Source organism: Macaca thibetana, chromosome 8 (assembly GCF_024542745.1).
Source record: "Macaca thibetana thibetana isolate TM-01 chromosome 8, ASM2454274v1, whole genome shotgun sequence".
NCBI classification, from domain to species: Eukaryota; Metazoa; Chordata; class Mammalia; order Primates; family Cercopithecidae; genus Macaca; species Macaca thibetana.
This window is the reverse complement of record NC_065585.1, coordinates 58,945,291-58,964,461: the sequence shown is the minus strand read 5'-3', so window position 1 is coordinate 58,964,461 and position 19,171 is coordinate 58,945,291. Positions and strand designations below refer to the sequence as shown.

Sequence of the window (19,171 nt, the reverse complement as noted above, 5' to 3'; positions counted from 1 at the left end):
GTGTATATATATATGTATGTGTATATATATGTGTGTGTATATATAAATATATATAGTAACTTTACATTTTCTATACATTTCATTCTTATATTATTTATATATATTATACATGTATGTGAATGTGTGTATATAAATTATACACACACAGTATTATACTTATAAATATTTATCATTTTGATAAAGGTATATTGATTATATCACTATATTGATTAGACCTCATTGACATTTGTCAATTATATTCATTCATACACACACACACACACACACACACACACACACACACACAAATGATGTGTGGGAAATGAAATCCAGTCACGATCAAGCAAATCAAGATCACATGCCTCACAAGTTGTAGAACTGGAACTGGAGGCTGTTTCCTGATTTCCAGGCCAGTGCTACTTCAATTTGTGTAATTTCCTTTCTAATTTCATTTAATTTGTAGTTTGGTTTAACAAGGAATGTCTGTGATGAATAAAGTAGTCATGAATTTTCCCAGAGCTATATTTTGATGGAAAATTTAAAATATGGCTTGCATATAGCTGAGGGAAAATTAGTTCATCCTGCAAAGAGAGCATAACTACCAAATAATGGACTTTTCTTCCTAAAGAACCCTCAGAATTTTCCAACTACTAAGAAACAAGGAAACAAGGTTTATTTTAAGCAGGTAAACAACTCGTTCTTACATGTCTTGAGCTTTTGAATTAATTTGCAGAATAGGCTATTTATTAGGCTGGAGCAAAAGCAATTGTGTTTTTGCCATTAAAAGTAAAGGCAAGGCCAGGCATAGTGGCTCACACCTGTAATCCCAGCACTTTGGGAGGCCGAGGCAGGTGGATCACCTGAGGTCAGGAGATCTAGACCACCCTGACCAACATGGTGAAATTCCATCTCTACAAAAAATACAAACACTGGCTAGACCTGGTGGTGCGTGCCTGTAGACCCAGCTACTTGAGAGGCTGAGGAAGGAGAACTGCTTGAACCTGGGAGGCAAAGGTTGCAGTGAGTTGAGATCCCGTCACTGCATTCCAGCCTGGGTGACAAAGCGAGACTCCATGTCAAAAATAAATAAATAAATAAATAAATAAATAAATAAAGGCAAAAGCTGCAATTACTTTTGCATCAACCTAATAGCATAAACAGAATGGAAGACAGAAACAAAGGGAACAAACTGAAGTCAGATGTTAAGGTACTGCTCAGGAAAAAACCAAAATGCGTTCCTCAGAGAGCCTGTTGTAAGGATTGTTTGCATAAGGATCGCACAGCATATAGGAAGCATCTACTATAAAACCTAAACCTGGGCAGCAGTGAAGACAGCAGACACAGTCCCTCTGCCTGTCTGCCTTCTTCCAGCAATGAGGGCCTTCACAGTAGGCTGCAGAAGCCTCTTCTGTGCTGGCTGCGGCTGGCCGCACAGCAGAGAAAGCTTTGTCACAAGCCTCCCGCTAAGCCTAAACCGTGTTTCTTGAAAATTGGAAAACACAGTCGCTGATTTTAAAGCCCTTTAAAAATGAAAACATTAATAGAACCACTGATTAGTTCTCTTTTGGAAAGCCCCAACTATGAACTAGAAGTGTTGTTGATGTAAATACTTTGCCTGGAGACAAAATGTAAGTACCTGTGCACTTGAAAGTTTTACTTTCAAGGACTTCCACTAAGCTCTGAAATGTTAAAATGGTCATAAGTATATCCTTTTAATATGACTAGTCTCAGAAAGAATAATTCATAAAGTAACGTATAGAAAAATATCCAAATACATAGACTCTCCTGCATGTATTTCTCTTTATTGTGTACAATTGCTCGATTATATGGAGACCACGCAAGCATTGTTTGGGACCATTTGCTATTCACCCATTAATTAACTCTTCATAGTTCTTTAAATTATATATTTAACTTAATTAAAGTAATAAAATGTTAAAATAGCTCTAGACTTAGACTTAAGGCCAGCTTTAAATGAAGCTTTATTTTTATATCAACGTGTTTAGTGCTTACAAGTGGCTACCTGTGACACTTAAAGCAACTTAATAAATGGAAATGGTCCTGTGACATGGTATTTATTATAAAGAGTAATTAGATTGGACCTCCTTTTTAACAACAACAAAAAAATCATACTTCAACTGCCATTTATTTCTCAAAAGTCACAAATTCTTACTAGTCAACTGTAACTTTCCTAATAATGTGTAATATATAGCTCCCGTCACCTGATGCCAGATTCTACTCTACACGAAGTTTTTAAAAAGAAGAATTAGGAGGACACAAAGAATTAAATTCAGAATGTGTCCTGGACTATCGAGATTCTGAAACTATAGCAGCTTCCTAGAATAACTCTCTGACTTACATTTCATACAGCGATTTAATTAAGTGGCTTGGTTTATGAGAGATATTCTTCACAAAGTATAATCCAACCCCTAAAGAGTATTCCACTGCAAGGATTTAAGGAACTATGCCAAATCAAAAAATCATTGCTGATTTAGACTAACATTTAGACAAAACTCACTTCTTTCTTTGATGAACAATATTGATGGAAAATATGGAAAAGAATACAATCATGATATTCTGTCATCAGTTTTTATCATACTCCAGTAACATAAAGAGTACACAACAAGTAACTAGGGATACCCTAAGGAAGTGATACACTGGGAAGCCCTACAATACTATACCCCCCTTTACCTTACAGCTAAAAAGATAGAACCTTCGTTTTTAACAGGTAAGATGAAGAACTTGCTTCATTTAGACATTAGTTCTGCTTGAAATAGCTTCAATGTTGTTGCTTTTCAAGTTTTATGTCTCTTTAGATCCCCCCTACTGGGATTAATTTTCTCTAAAGTGATCTCCTGCCTTAAACATCAGTTTGAAGGCATACAGCTTATCAGCTGCCTTTTCCCCAAGGTGTAGGATCTGTGTTTATAATGACAACTGGCATGGGGCTCTTTTAAGCCAATTTCACATACACCATGACGTGTGAAACCAACAATGCAAAGCTACTCTCACAGTTTTCTTCCCATAAACAAATAATAACGAGCCTCTGAGTAGGATGGCTTTGTGTGAAACTCGGAGATGGTGAGCGCTTTCCTGCCACCCTGCCAAACTATTTTGCACTATCACAACACCTTACAAAAACAGGACTTGAATAAGTCAGACAAGTCAGTCATAATTTTTGAATTACTGGGAGTATTTTTCTGTCACTACACTAATGAATAATTCATGTTAACTTGCATATCTTTATATTTAGCACCAAAGAAAGAATATTTAGCTTTTTCAAGTTTTATAAATTTTGTCTTAAAACTACAAAAAAAAATTAGTATATAGTAATAAGTGATAGAAAAAAATCTCTACTGTCCAGTAAAAACACACATTTCATTTTGTTATAGTAGTGACTCAAAGAAGTCTCCAGGCACAACAGGAAATTAAGTTTTCTTATTTTAGTGTATAAATTTCAAAAGATAAAGTGATAGAGTATTTCACTGTTCTGCTGATTTGCCTAAAGGATTTCTGCCTTTTCAAGTTGGCAATTCGCATCCAAAACCTTCAAAAATGATGGCTAGAAATATGTTTAGTTACATGATAAAACAGTTACAATATGTTGCAAGGTAAAAAAAAAAAAAAAAAAGCCTACAGAGCATGATCTCATTTTAAAAAGTCACTGATAAAATAAGTTCCTATGATGAGGAAGGGAGGTCTCCAGCTGACAGAGAGCAAAGAACTGAGGCTTGCTGACAACTATGGGCGTGATCCTAGGAACTGATTCTCAACCTCAGCCAAGCCTTGAGACTACTGCAGCTCTGGCCGGCAGCCTGATGGCAACCTCCTGAGACAGCTCTGAGAAGAGACTTTCCAGGTTCAAGTCCTGGTATACCACTTACCAGTTCTGTGACCTTAGGAAAGATATTTAACCTCTCTGTCTTCTCAGTTTTCTTATCTGTGAAATTGAAATAATAGTAACACAAATGTCATAGGGTTGTTGGGAATCATTTAATTCTTTTACTCTGTATTTGTTATTTTTTACAGACTATATCTCTTTCTGTCACCCAGGCTGGAGTGCAATGATATGATCACAGCTCACCACAGCATTGACCTCCGGGCTCAGGGTTCAAGCAATTTTCCCACCTCAGCCTCCTGAGTACCTGGAACTACAGGTGCACATCACTACACCTGGCTGATTTTTTTTTTTTTTCTTTTCTTTTTTTTTTTTTTTTTTTTTTGATACAGACAATGTCTTTTTTTTCTTTTGATATAGACAATGTCTCAAAAATAAATAAAGAAATGGCTTCAAGGTGTTGCATTAGTCATCTATTGCTGCATAACAAATTTCCCCAAAATTGTACAGTTTTAAAACAACAAGCATTTGTTTTCTCACATTTTCTGAAGATTGAGTATCTGAGAGGGTAGATCTGGCTCAGGATTTCAGGAGGAAGGTTGGAGCCAAGCTGTCTGATGAGGCTATAGTCATCACAAGGCTTGACAGGAACTGAATCCCCTTCCAAGTGCATGCACGTGACTGTCAGCAGGCCTCAGTTCCCAGCTGGCTGTTGGCAGAAGGCTTCCACTCCTCACCACGTGGGCTTCTCAATAGGCTGCCTGAGTGTCCTTGCAGCATGACAGCTGGCGTCCCCCACAGCCAGTGAGGAGTGTGAGTGTGCCTGAGCAAATGAGCAGGAGAACATGCAAACAGAAGCTTCGGTCTCTCCTAACTCAATCTCAGAAGTGGCATGCCATCACTTTTGCCACATGATATTGGTCACGCAGAGCAACTCTTGTTAATATGAGAGGAAACTCCGCAGGGGTGTGGCTACCAGGCGGTGGGGATTTGGAGAAGCCGTCATGGAGGCTGGCTTCTACTGTCATGGAAGTGGGACTGAAGAGTGAAATTTCACTACAGAGATAAATTTTTTTTTTTTTTTGAGAAAGGATCTCACTACATTGGTCAAGCTAGTCTCCAACTCCTGGGCTCAAGTGATCCTCCTGCCTCAGCCTCCCAAAGTGCTGGGATTATAGGCTTCAGCAACCACACTCAAAGAGGAATTTTGAAAGTCAAAGATAAATCTAGAGATGAACACTATGTTTAGGAAATTGCAGACTGTCTGTCACTGGAGCTGTTTAAGCAGCCTGGGCATCTCTTGGCCTTGCTGAGGAAAAGGATACTCAAGCACAAGGGTGATTGGACTTGAACCTTCAGATCCCTTCCAAGCCTGGGCTTCTATGACTTTTTCTTTCATGTGGTCAACTCTAATCATAACTAGGTAGTAAGCCTCTTGGAAACCTGAATCTTTGTGTCCACCCAAGTATTCCAAACAAAGAATGATCTCTATACATTTTTTTATTATACTTTAAGTTCTGGGGTACATGAGCAGAACGTGCAGTTTTATTACATAGATATATACGTGCCATGGTGGTTTGTTGCACCCATCAACCCATCACCTATGTTAGGTATTTCTCCTAATGTTATCCCTCCCCAGCCTCCCAATCCCTGACAGACATCAGTTTGTGATGTTCCCCTCCCTGTGCCCATATGTTCTCATTGTTCAACTCCCACTTATGAGTGAGAACATGCGCTATTTTGTTTTCTATTCCTGTGTTAGTTTTCTGAAAGTGATGGCTTCCAGTTTCATCCATGTCCCTACAAAGTACATGAACTCATCCTTTTTCATGGCAGCATAGTATTCCACAGTGTATACGTGCCACATTTTCTTTATCCAGTCTACTATTGATGGACATTTGGGTTGGTTCCAAGTCTTTGCTATTGTGAATGGTGCCACAGTAAACATATGTGTAAATGTGTCCTTTATGGAAGAAGGATTTATAATCCTTTGGGTATATACCCAGTAATGGGATTGCTAGGTCAAATGGTATTTCTAGTTCTAGATCCTTGAGAAATCACCACACTTTCTTCCACAATGGTTGAACTAATTTACATGCCCACCAACAATGTAAAAGCATCCCTATTTCTCCACATCCTCTCCAGCATCTGTTGTTTCCTGACTTTTTAATGATTGCCCTTCTAACTGGTGTCAGATGGTATCTTACTGTGGTTTTGATTTGCATTTCTCTGATGACCAGTGATGATGACCATTTTTTCACATGTCTGTTGGCTGCGTAAATATCTTCTTTTGAGAAGTGTCTGTTCGTATCCTTTGCCCACTTTTTGATGTGGTTGGTTGTTTTTTTTTCTTTAAATTTCTTTCAGTTCCTTATAGATTCTGGATATTAGCCCTTTGTCCAATGGATAGATTACAAAAATTTTCTCCCATACTGTAGGTTGCCTGTTCACTCTGAAGATAGTTTCTAAAGAGCAGAAGCTCTTTAGTTTAACTGGATTCCATTTGTCAATTTTGGTTTTTGTTGCCATTGCTTTTGGTGTTTTAGACATGAAGTCTTTGCCCATGCCTATGTCCTGAATGGTATTGCCCAGGTTTTCTTCTAGGACTTTTATGGTCCTAGGACTTACGTTTAAGTCTTTGATCCATCTTGAGTTGATTTTTGTATAAGGTGTAAGGAAGGGGTCCAGGTTCAGTTTTCTGCATATGGCTATTCAGTTTTCTCAACACCATTTATTAAATAGGCAATCTTTTACTCATTGCTTGTTTGTGTCAGGTTTGTCAAAGATCAGATGGTTGTAGATGTGTGGTGTTATTTCTGAGGCCTCTGTTGGGTTCCATTGGTCTATATATCCGTTTTGGTACCAGTACTATGCTGTTTTGGTTACTGTAGCCTTGTAGTACAGTTTGAAGGAAAATTTATAGCACTAAATGCCCACAAGAGAAAGAAGGAAAGATCTAAAATTGATACCTTAACATTAAAATTAAAAGAACTAGAGAAGCAACAGCAAACAAATTCAAAATCTAGCAAAAGACAAGAAATAACTAAGATCAGAGCAGAACTGAAAGAATTAGAGACATGAAAAAACCCTCAAAAAATCAATGAATCCAGGAGCTAGTTTTTTGAAAAGATCAACAAAGTAGATAGACTGCTAGCCAGACTAATAAAGAAGAAAAGAGGGAAGAATCAAATAGATGGAATAAAAAATGATATAGGGGAGATTACCACTGATCACACAGAAATGCAAACTACCATCAAAGAATACTATAAACACCTCTATGCAAATAAACTAGAAAATCTAGAAGAAATGGATAAATTCCTGGACACATAGACCTTCCCAAGTCTAAACCAGGAAGAAGTCGAATCACTGAATAAACCAATAACAAGTTCTGAAATTAAGGCAGCAATTAATAGCCTACCAACCGAAAAAAGTCCAGGACCAGACGGACTCACAGCTGAATTCTACCAGAAGTACAAAGAGGAGCTGGTACCATTCCTTCTGAAACTATTCCAAACAATAGAAAAAGAGGGAATCCTCCCTAACTCATTTTATGAGGCTAGCATCATCCTGATACCAAAACCTGGCAGAGACACAACAAAAAAAAGAAAATTTCAGGCCAATATCCCTGATGAACATTGATGCGAAAATCCTCAATAAAATACTGGCAAACTAAATCCAGCAGCACATCAAAAAGCTTATCCACCATGATCAAGTGGGCTTCATCCCTGGGATGCAAGGCTGATTCAACATACACAAATCAATAAACATAATCCATCACATAAACAGAACCAATGACAAAAACCACATGAGTATCTCAATAGATGCAGAAAAGGCCTTCGACAAAATTCAATACCCCTTCATGCTAAAAACTCTCAATAAACTAGGTATCGATGGAACTTATCTCAAAATAATAAGAGCTATTTATGACAAACTCACAGCCAATATCATACTGAATGGGCAAAAACTAGAAGCATTCCCTTTGAAAACTGGCAGAAGATAACCATGCCCTCTCTCACCACTCCTATTTAACACAGTATTGGAAGTTCTGGCCAGGGCAATCAGGCAAGAGAAAGAAATGAAGGGTATTCAGATAGGAAGAGAGGAAGTCAAATTGTCTCTGTTTGTAGATGACATGATTGTATATTTAGAAAATCCTGTCGTCTCAGCCAAAATTTCCTTAAGCTGATGAGCAACTTCAGCAAAGTCTCAGGATACAAAATCAGTGTACAAAAATCACAAGCATTCCTATACACCAATAACAGACAAACAGAGAGCCAAATCATGAGTGAACGCCCATTCACAATTGCTACAAAGAGAATAAAATACCTAGGAATACGACTTACAAGGGATGTGAAGGACCTCTTCAAGGAGAACTGCAAACCACTGCTCAAGGAAATAAGAGAGAACACAAACAAATGGAAAAATATTCCATGCTCACGGATAGGAAGAATCAATATCCTGAAAATGGACATACTGCCCAAGGTAATTTATAGATTCAATGTTATCCCCATCAAGCTACCACTGACTTTCTTCACAGAATTGGAAAAACTACTGTAAACTTCATATGGAACCAAAAAAGAGCCCACATTGCCAAGACAATCCTGGGCAAGAAGAACAAAGCTGGAGGCATCATGCTACCTGACTTCAATCTATAAATGTTTGTTAATTGTCTGTAGCCCATATGATACATAGATATATTTAGATATCTATAGATAAAGATATCTAGATAGATAGATATTTTTTAATTGAGAGGGAGTATCACTCTGTCATCCACGCTGTAATGCAGTGGTGCAATCTCAGATCACTGCAACCTCTGCCTCCCAGGGGATCCTCTCGCCTCAGCCTCCTGAGTAGCTGGGACTACAGGTACACACCACCACACCTAGCTAATTTTTGTATTTTTGGTAGAGACAGGGTTTCACCATGTTGGCCAGGCTGGTCTTGAACTCCTGACCTCAAGTGATCCTCCCACCTCAGCGTCCCAAAGTGCTCAGATTACAGGAGCTAGCTACCACACCCATCCCTCATATGACATTAACATTATTATCAGACTTGCTGGGCACGGTGGCTGACACTTATCCCAGCAATTTGGGAGGTTAAGGCAAGAGGATTGCTTGAGCCCAGGAGTTTGAGAACAGCTTGGGCAACATGGAAAGACCCCATCTCTAAAAATAAGTTAATAATATTTAAATTTTAAAACTTTAAAACACTATTATGAGGCTGTATCTGTATGCTTATTTATTTTTAAATATATTTATATCTATGCTTTTTTAATCAAGTTCTTTGACTTTGCCATAATCAGTTATTTATATTTATTTATGTTTCATTTCTTCAGGGGATGTTCCCTCCATTTCATAAACTTTTTAAAGTCCTAAGATAACTATTAACTCATGCAATTTCAAGTAAAACATCTTGAAAGGAAAATGTGCAGTTACTAGGTGATAGAGAAATAAATATGAAAAAGAGGACCAAATCATCCAAAGTAAGAGGATAATGGAAACAAAAAGAAACTAAATAAATACCAGTGGCATGTCAGCAGTTAGACATTTTTAAACTTTCCAACACTGTAGTCCAGATTCCAGTTTCATAGTAGATTTTTCTTTTACAAAAAAAAAAAATGCATTTTTATTCCTGGGCCTCAAATTCAACCACTGTAACCTCCAATCAGAATATAATTCTGAGGGAAGAAGCTACCAACGAGATACTGTTATTCTAGATCTTCCAAGAAGCAGATGCCAAGACAGGACTAAATGGGCAAGGATTTTATTAGGTATAATATTCATGTAAAAAAAAATAAAGAGAGTGATGGGAAAGACTAGGAAAGCCACTGAAGAGGGTTGAGAGAAAGTGTCTCGGAGTGCTATGCAGGCCATCAGGGAGTCCTTGAGTCAAAGTCAACTGAGAAAGGAGTCCCCTGTCTGTCAGAAAAAGATCAGCTGTAGCATCTTCACCACACTCAGACAGCTGATGAGGAGCTGCTCACGGGTGGTGTAGCTGTTATGCAAACTCAAAGATGGATTTCAAAGCTCGGACCCTGGGGCCCCCGATCAACTGTGTTCCCCATAGTAGGAGGTTTGCAAGACACAATTTTCATGGATGCCATAGATATCAAGTGTTCAATGTAATTATTATTTTAAAAAATAACATTGAATATCTAGATAAACTATTTTCAAATGAACATTTTAACAAGTAAAAATCAGTTCTGCACTTTTATTTGAAGAATTTTTGCAAAGTTTTCACAAACATTTCAAAACTGATTTCTAATTTAAATAGATCAACATTTCCTAACTATTTACTGAAACGTACTCTGGCTTTCCTTGCTGCAATGTTTAAGATAAACAAGGTTTTAAAAAGTTAACAGGGTAAAGAACCTTGGTTCTTGTTTGATTTGTAGATTCTATGCATTTTCACAATCTATGAAAGATACTTCTCATATATCTATAATTTCCACACAATTCTTTCTCTCCAGGGAAATAGCATTTTCTTCCTAGAACACCATCAATTGCACCTTTGACCATACTTTTCTCTCCAACTGTTAGTCTGTGACCAATTTTCTTTCTGCAACATTTTGGAAAACCCTGCTGTGGATTGAAATGGGAGGTCACAGTTTCCTTCCAAACATTAGCCTCGGAATGTGGGACACAGCCCTACTGCCCAAGAGAAGACTATGGTCAAGCTGAAGCCAACTGTGAAAGCTCTCAAGACCTAATTATCTTCATCCTGTTATCAACTTGTTTGGTGTCCAAATTTGTCAGGGGTCATTTAGTTTCAGGAATACCACAGGACGTTTAGATCCAGAATTTGTTCCTCCATTATGTGAAGTATTCTTTCTGAAATGCTATCTCATGTTTTCTTTGTTTTGTTTAAGACATTGGCTCTTGGTTTATTTACTTCAATTTCTAAATACATGTTGGGTACCCTAATGAAGTAGTAAATTTCTGAGAGAAAAAGAGCTCTCAGGTTATTAAAATTGCATCATTGATTGTCTCTATGTGTTTGGGCCTTTTAAAATGTTGATTATATAATCACTTGCTAGGAAAATAGCTTAGATAAGGAGTCAAATAAAATTCAGAATTTGAAAGCATTCACAGATTGGGGGCCGTGGCTCATGCCTATAATCCCAACACGTTCGGAGGCCAAAGCAGGAGGATCACTTGTGTCCAGGAGTTTGAGACCAGCCTGAGAAATACAGCGAGACCCTGTCTCAACAAAAAATTTAAACATTAGCTGGGCTTGGTGGTGTATGCCTGTAGTCCCAGCTACTCAGGAGGTTGAGGTGGGAGGATTGGTTGAGCCCAGGAGGTCAAGGCTGCAGTGAGCCATGGTTGCACCACTGCACTCCAACCTGGGTGACAAAGCAAGACCGTGTCTCAAATAAATAAATAAATAAATAAAATTTAAAAATAAAAGTATTCAGGGGCCGGAAACGGTGGCTTATGCCTGTAATCCCAGTATTTTGAGAGGCCAAAGCGGAAGGATCACTTGAGCTCAGCAGTTTGAGGCCAGCCTGGGCAACATGGCAAAACCTCATCTCTATAAAAAATACAAAATAAAATTAGCCAGGCATGGTGGCACGAGCCTGGAGTCCCAGCTACTCAGGAGGCTGCAGTGGGAGGATCACTTGAGCCCAGGATGGGGAGGATGCAGTAAGCCAAGATTGCCCCACTGCACTCCAGCCTGGGTGACAGCGCCAAACCCTGTTTCAAAAAAAAAAAAGTATTCACTAGTTCAATATGTGTATTGTTATTTTTGTCACCCTTGATCCCAGTCATTATCAACAGTTCTACAACTTTAATGTGCATAAATCAGGGTCTGGGCACATTGCTTCATGCCTGTAATCCCAGTTCTTTGGCAGGCTAAGGTGGGAGGATTACTTGAGCCCAGGAGTTCAAGACCAGCCTGGGCAACATAGTGAGAATCCATTTCTAATAATAATAATAATAATAATAATAATTCATTTTAATGTAAAAATAACCCAGGGAGCTAGTTAAAAATGGAAATTCTAAGCCTGGGCAACATAGGGAGACCTCATTTCTACAAAAAATTATAAATAAATAAATAGCCAGGCATAGTGGCATGCACCTATGGCTCTAGTGACTAGGAAGGCTGAGAGGCAGGAGGATGGCTTAAGTCCAGTAGGTCGAGGCTGTAGTGATCTGTGACTGCACCACTGCACTCCAGCCTGGGCAACAGAGCAAGACCCTGTCTCAAAAAAAAAAAAAAAAAAGCACAAATTCGAGAACACTGTTCTCAAAATACCAGCCTGGGAAAGCCAAACATCTTCATTTTTCACAAGCACCCAATGAACTGAAAGTTCCACCCCTCTCATCACATGGTTGGTTCCCCTGGCAACAGCCCACATCCTGAGGCTCTTGAGGAATCTCCAAGATCTGCCTCATTAGAACAATAAAAAAGATCCTGTCACCCAAGAAATTTCAAGGGATTTAAGAGCTCTGTGTCAGAAACCGGGGTCAGAGACCGAATACTATTAGAACAAATATTAGAACAAAAAATACTTATAGCACCCCCGTCTGTGAGGGTTTTAGGAGCTCTACGCCAGGAACTGAGGGCAGGGACCAATATATCTATATCTATAAATATATCTATACAGATGCTCCTCAACTAGAGCTATATCTATCTATATCTGTACATATAGACAGATATAGATATAGACATATATAGTTGAGAAGCATATCTACATATCTGTCCCCAGTTCCTGGCAACAAATATATAGATATAGCTATTCATATCAATAGATATAGATAGATAGCAGATATAGATATAGATTGATATAGATAGATATAGATATAAATATAGATAGAGATAGCTAGAAAAAATCTGTATCTATTGATATAGATATAGATAGCAAATACAGATATAGATAGATATAGAGAGGTAGCAGATATAGATAGATATAGCTATAGATATGCAGATAGATATTTCTTCTTATATCACTGTATCACACATGACTAATACAACTGTGCAAATGTGAAGCTTACCTACATATTATTAAATTCCACAGTAATTTCAATTATTTTGACCTTAGACCAACAAAAGTTTGGAGAGACAGTATTTTATCACTGACATTGTTTAGACTTGGTGGTGTATGGTGGTATTAAAAAGCAGACCCACTTTGTAGGCAGTTCGTTATTGTTTTTAAATTCTCTATAGGCATCGCTCTTCTTTCTTACCTGCACCCAGAGGTGGCTGCTCCCACTGCCCCACCGTCTGTAAGCCCCTGGCTGGTTCCTCTTTGGGAATGACTCAGCTAAAGAAAATTGCCTCGCCCAAGGTCATGCCTAAGCTCATGTCTAAGGACCGATATACAGAAGGTATAAAGGCCCAGTTCTTTGTCTCCAGTCACTCTGAAGGTCATCACAACTCCAGAGCTCCTTGCAGGGTAGGCTGAGGCCTTCTTTGAGTCTGCGTCAGAGCTCAAGTTCTCCCTCTGCCCAATCTTACTGCCACTCTTTCCACAGGTGTTAATTCCAGGACCCTCCCTAATAAACGTCCTACACACTAAAATTAAAGTTAAAAATTAACTAAACATCCTGCTTCCTGAGGAACTCAACCGGTAATACCAATTTTTCAATTTTATGAAGAATTCAATAAAACCTGATAGTTAGAATTTACATTTCTTTGATTATTAGAAAGTTTCAATTTTGCTCCTGACATTTTTCGGCCACTTATACTCCTGTTTGCGAATTGTCTCTTTTTTGTCAATTTTTCTTTTGGGTTACTCTCCCCTCCACCCTCACAATAAAACTATCTGCCCTTTGTCAATTTTTTTTTCCTTTATTAATGTGCTGTTTATAAATTAAAGATATTAACTCTTTGGTATATTCAGTCCTGCCCAAAGGAATACTCCCTTCTTAGCAGATGGTTCAGTCTCTGGGACTCAAAAATAAATGTTGCCAGTCTTGTATTTCAGTTTTGTTTATGGTAATTTTTAAACATATAGATATTTTAAATATTTATGTAGAAATTTTTCCATTTTTTCCCTTTATTGTTTCTGCCTTTTGCATATACCCAGAAAAGCCTTCTATATTGGATACATGATGACACTGAAATGTGCTGTGTGATCAATCTCTGTTCTCTGGATTAAATTTTCTCATTTTCTACTCACCACACAAGTGAGATCGCCAAAGCAAGTTACATCTTAGGGTTCAGGAGACATTAGACTGGATCTCATTGCTTTAGCAGTAGAGTGGAGTGGGAAAGTGACGACCTCATTCTCCCCAAGTAAATTCCACTCACCCAAATCTTACAACCTCCTATCTTTGCTGACTTTGCAATTTACCGCTCTTTTCACTGATACTTGTATCTAAGATCCTGTATTGTGTACTATTCAGTAGCCTGCCGTCTCATGGTGGAAATAGAGAGGTAGAAGTTTTTCCCCAGAAGAATAAACCCCATTTCAGAATAGAGCTCTAAGGTAAATTGAATAGTTAACTCATATTTGAACAAAATTATGTTTAGTTTATGAATCAATTTTAAAATAAAACATAAATGCATCATAAACCTGGAATTGTAATATCTTTGTTTTACCCCCAGTTCTGCCATTATTGATTTGTGATGTCTGTTTTTTTTGTTTGTTTGTTTGTTTGTTTTTTAATTCTTACACCATTCTGGAAGTTAGCCTTAAGGAAGAATTTATGACCAAGTCCTCAAAAGCAACTGCAACGAAAACAAAAGTTTACAAATGGGGACTAATTAAAGAGCTTCTGTACAACAAAAGAAACTATCAATAGAGTAAACAGACAACCTACAGAATGAGAGAAAATATTTACAAACTGTGCATCCAACAAAGGTCTAATATCCACAATCTGTAAGGAACTAAACAAATCAACAAGTGAAAAATAAGTAACCCCATTAAAAAGTGGGCAAAAGACACGAACAGGTACTTCTCAAAAGAAGACGTATAAGCAGCCAACAAATATAAGAAAAGAATGCTCGTGATCACTAATCATCAGATAAACGAAAATCAAAACCACAATGAGATACTATCTCACACCAGTCAGAATGGCTATTATTAAAAAACAAACAAAAATAACAGATGTGAGTGAGGTTTTAGAGAAAAAAAAATGCTTATACACTGTTGATGAGAATGTAAATTAGCTCAGCCACTTTGGAAAACAATTTGGAGATTTCTCAAAGAACTTAAAACAGAACTACCATTCAACCCAGCAATCCCATTATTGGGTATATACCAGAAAGAAAATAAATTAGTTTACCAAAAAGACACATGGACTCACATGTTTATCACAGCACTAGTCACAAGAGCAAAGACACTGAATCAACCTAGGTGGGTATCAGCCCTGGGCAACATAGGTGCCCATCAAAGGTGGGTTAAATAAAGAAAACGTGGTACATATATACACCATGGAACACTATGCAGCCATAAAAATAATGAAATCATGTCCTCTGCAACAATATGGATGCAGCTGGAGTTCATTATCCTAAGCAACTTAACACAGGAACAGAAAACCAAATACTGCATGTTCCATTTGTAAGAGGAAGCTAAACATGGAGTACACATGGACATAAAGATGGGAACAATAGACACTGGAGACTGCTAGAGCAGAAAGAGAGGGAGGAGGGCATGGGCTGAAAAACTACCTACCAGGTATTATGCTCACTGCTTGAGTGACAGGATCATCTGTACCCCAAACCTCAGCATCATGCAATATACCTATGTAGCAAACCTGCACACACACACCCGAATCTAAAATAAAAGTTGAAATTATTTTTTAAAAAGATTTGAGAAAGAAAAAATAGAGAAAGGAATATTATTTGGCAATAAAAAGGAGTAAAGTACTTGTATATGCTACAACATGGATGAATCTTGAAATGTTGCTGAGCAAAAGAAGACAAACACAAAAGAACACAAATTATATTATTCCATTTATATGAAATGCCCAGAATAGGTAAATCTATAAAGACAGTAGATTAGCGACTGTGTAGAGGTGGGGGAAAGTAGGAGAGAGACATTGGGAAATGAGTAGTAATGGGCATGAGATTTCTCTTTTCAGTGATAAAAATGTTCTAAACTTAAATTTTGGGAATGATTGCACAATTCTGAATATAAGAAACCACCGAATTGCACACTTTAAATGGTTGGCTTTTATGGCATTGAATCATATTTCAATAAAGATGTTTACAATTTTTTAATTTAATTTAATTTAACATTTTAAAAAAATTTTCTTAATCTTCCAGAAGTTGAGTTTCTCTTTCTTTAAGGTAAGAAGGCTGTTTTTGTTGTCCTAAGTTCTCTGTTATTGCCAATATGTTCTATTATTCTATTGCATGTGATCTTTGGAGAACTCTTACATCAAGAAATTTATTTTCCGGAAAATAAAAAGGTCATTTCAAAAAAAGAAAACCTATACGTTGCAGAAATAGAACCAATAGATTAGTTTCATGGGAACACGTTTTGCTTTGCTAGTAAACAGATATTTCTACTACTTGAAGATATCTGAAAATTTAATGATCAGCCTCAGTCATGAGTTCTTCCCGATTTCTGCAGGTGATATGACATTATATCAAATGACACTGAGGTCTCTTCATACACTAAGATTACAAGGTTTGTTAGTATAAAACCTTTTTCTGATTACTAATCTTTCTTCTGTGACATTTTTGTAGCCTTATAATAATTTAAAATAATGACTTTTCTGCCTATTATTCACTTTTCTTAGTTCATTATTTCTCATGAAAATAGTATTCTCAACATAATAATGCCATTTACAATTCCAGCTGGTGAATTTTCCATCATTAGTTTGTGTAATTACCATACGAGTTATTGCTGTAGTAAGACAGCTCCTGGGATCATTGCCATCAAAATACAAAAAAAAAAAAAAATAAAAATAGGAAATATTTGGACGAGAGAAGAAAATACTGTCAAGCTTTAAAAATACATATTTTAAAATACAAATTTTAAATTCATGCGAATCCAAAAGATATAATTTATTCAAGTTAAAAATGAAGTGGATATTTATAGAATAGTGTGACATATGAGTTTTGTAACACTTTTAAAATAGTTAATGTTAGAAATCAGAATTTCCCAGATAATGTTCAAAAGAATATCACTTCTTCAGGTTGCTACAGGTATTAAATAGTCATAAGGTTTGGCTTTGTGTCCCCACCCAAATCTCATGTTGAATTGTAATCCCCAGTGTGAAAGGTGGGGCCTGGTGGGAGGTGATTGGCTCATGGGGGTGGTTTCTAACGGTTTAGCACCATTCTTGTAGTACTGTCTCCTGATAGAGTTCTCACAAGATCTGGTTGTTTTAAAGTGTGTGTGTGTGGCATCTTCCCTCTCTCTCTCTTGCTCCTTCTCTGGCCATGTAAGACGTTTCTCCTTCCTCTACACCTTCTGCCATGATTGTAAGTTTCCTGAGGCCTCCCCAGCCATGCTTTCTGTATAACCTGTGGAACCATGAGCCAATTAAACCTCTTCTTTATAAATTACTCAGTCTCAGCACTTGGGAGGCCGAGGCAAGAGGATCACTTGAATCCAGGAGTTTGAGACCAGCCTATGCAGCATAGGGAGACCCTGTCTCTTAGTAAAATATAATATAATATAATACAAAACAAAATACAATACCCAGGCTCAGGTAGTTATTTATAACAGTGTGAAAAAGGACTAATACAATTGTCTAAACAAAGGAAGCCATTGTCCAATAAATTGTTTGGAAAGTGCTGGGTTAAAGTTAGACACCTTTAATTATGAAGGGCTTCTCAGAGACTTTACTATGTTAATACGCATGCTGACTGTCCAAGATGACACGTTGATTATCTACTGCATTTCCCAAACCTGTTTGTTCACAGAGCTCTCTTTTTTAACAGAGCAAACTCAGGGATTCTTAAAATGAAATAAGTCACTGTGAATATACAGAGGAAATGAAAACATACATAGAGTGTGAAATAACAGCCAAAGAGGTAAAAAGTTACTTGCCGTTTAGGAAAGAGAAGAAGGGCTTGACATTTGTGATGAAGACCAACAGTGGTTTGAGGAGTGAGTAAGAGCTAGGGAATAGCAGAACTCCTTGACACTTAGTGAGATGTCTAAAGAATCTCTTAACATAAACAACCTGAAGCCACTTGTTAAAACTTTGACATGACAAATTTCAAATTAAAAATTTGCAGATGGGAGGAACCAAATGTAGACACTTGCTATAATGTTATGGTGACCTCTTGTGGTTCAAAATCAAAATGACCTTTGAAAATTAATTCTGCCACCCCAAGCAAGTATTTCGGTGCTTCAATAAGCAATTTTAGTGGTTCCCCAAATTGTTATGAGAGGTTCTCTTTAAGAGTGGTATTAGGTAGCTTTAATCTCATATATTTTTTTAATGGCTCAATTTTTTAAAAAGTATGCATTGCTCTGGTAAGCAGAAAAGAAAATAACGACAATAAAATACAATAAAATATAGAAAAAAATTATCATCTTTCCCAGGTAATTATTCATTTCACTGCAATCAGAATATAGAATTTGGATTAAAGTACGAAGTAATTCCCTTAAGCATTTGAAATATACAGTTATTCCATGATTTTGCACTTTTTACCTTTGCTTTGTAGTTAATACCTACATAAATATTTTATCTAAATGTTAATAAATGATTATCGATTTTTCCATTTTTCTAATTCAAATAAAAATTCTTGCCACTAGACAGATTTTGTAACAAGAAATGAAATAAGGTCACTGAAGAACAGTGAGATACTATGAAGGAAGATATACTAAATTAGGTCCAGGTTTAATTAATATATAATAGCAAAAATATTATTTTGTTAAAATACAAAAGGTAAACCATTTGGGCAAATAACACATTACAAATTACTGCCAAGGAAGACTTAACAGCCAACCAACACCTGAAATTCTTTTAGTCTTCTCTTCAGGAAGAAGAAACTATTAAAATATTCTTATAACTTTAAATTGCCAAAATCAACAAAGCATAAGTGGTCCCCACTTCCAACCCCAAACATAAGAGATCCTTCTGGGTGAAGTAGTCCAAGAAGTCAATGGTTCTGGCGACAGTTCACAAATTCTCCTCTGTTTATCAAAAGCAAGTTAACCAGAAGTGTGTTCTGGCTGAGGAGCATAATATCTGTTCTGAATCAATGTCAAGAGAGCTATCATGTTTGCCTGCAGTGTTCTGATACTGAAGACAGTCACATGCTAAGTTTTCTCACTGTAATCTGCCTTAGTGAAGCTAGAATCCTTGAAGAACATACACAGGCATCAAGTTCATATGACTTTATAATTCACTTTTTCCAGGAAAATGTTTTTCTTGGACTGATACGGAAGGTTTGTTTTGTTTTGACATGTTCTAGTTAAAAAACTTAATTAGTAGAGAGAAA

The 19,171-nt window shown here is 37.1% G+C and overlaps 1 protein-coding gene across 1 annotated transcript in view; it reads right to left on the bottom strand.

Annotated features, from left to right (window-relative positions):
- RBIS (ribosomal biogenesis factor) overlaps positions 1–19,171 on the bottom strand; it is an 872,964-nt gene that overhangs the window by 710,654 nt on the left and 143,139 nt on the right. The gene's annotated exons all lie outside the window — the stretch shown is intronic.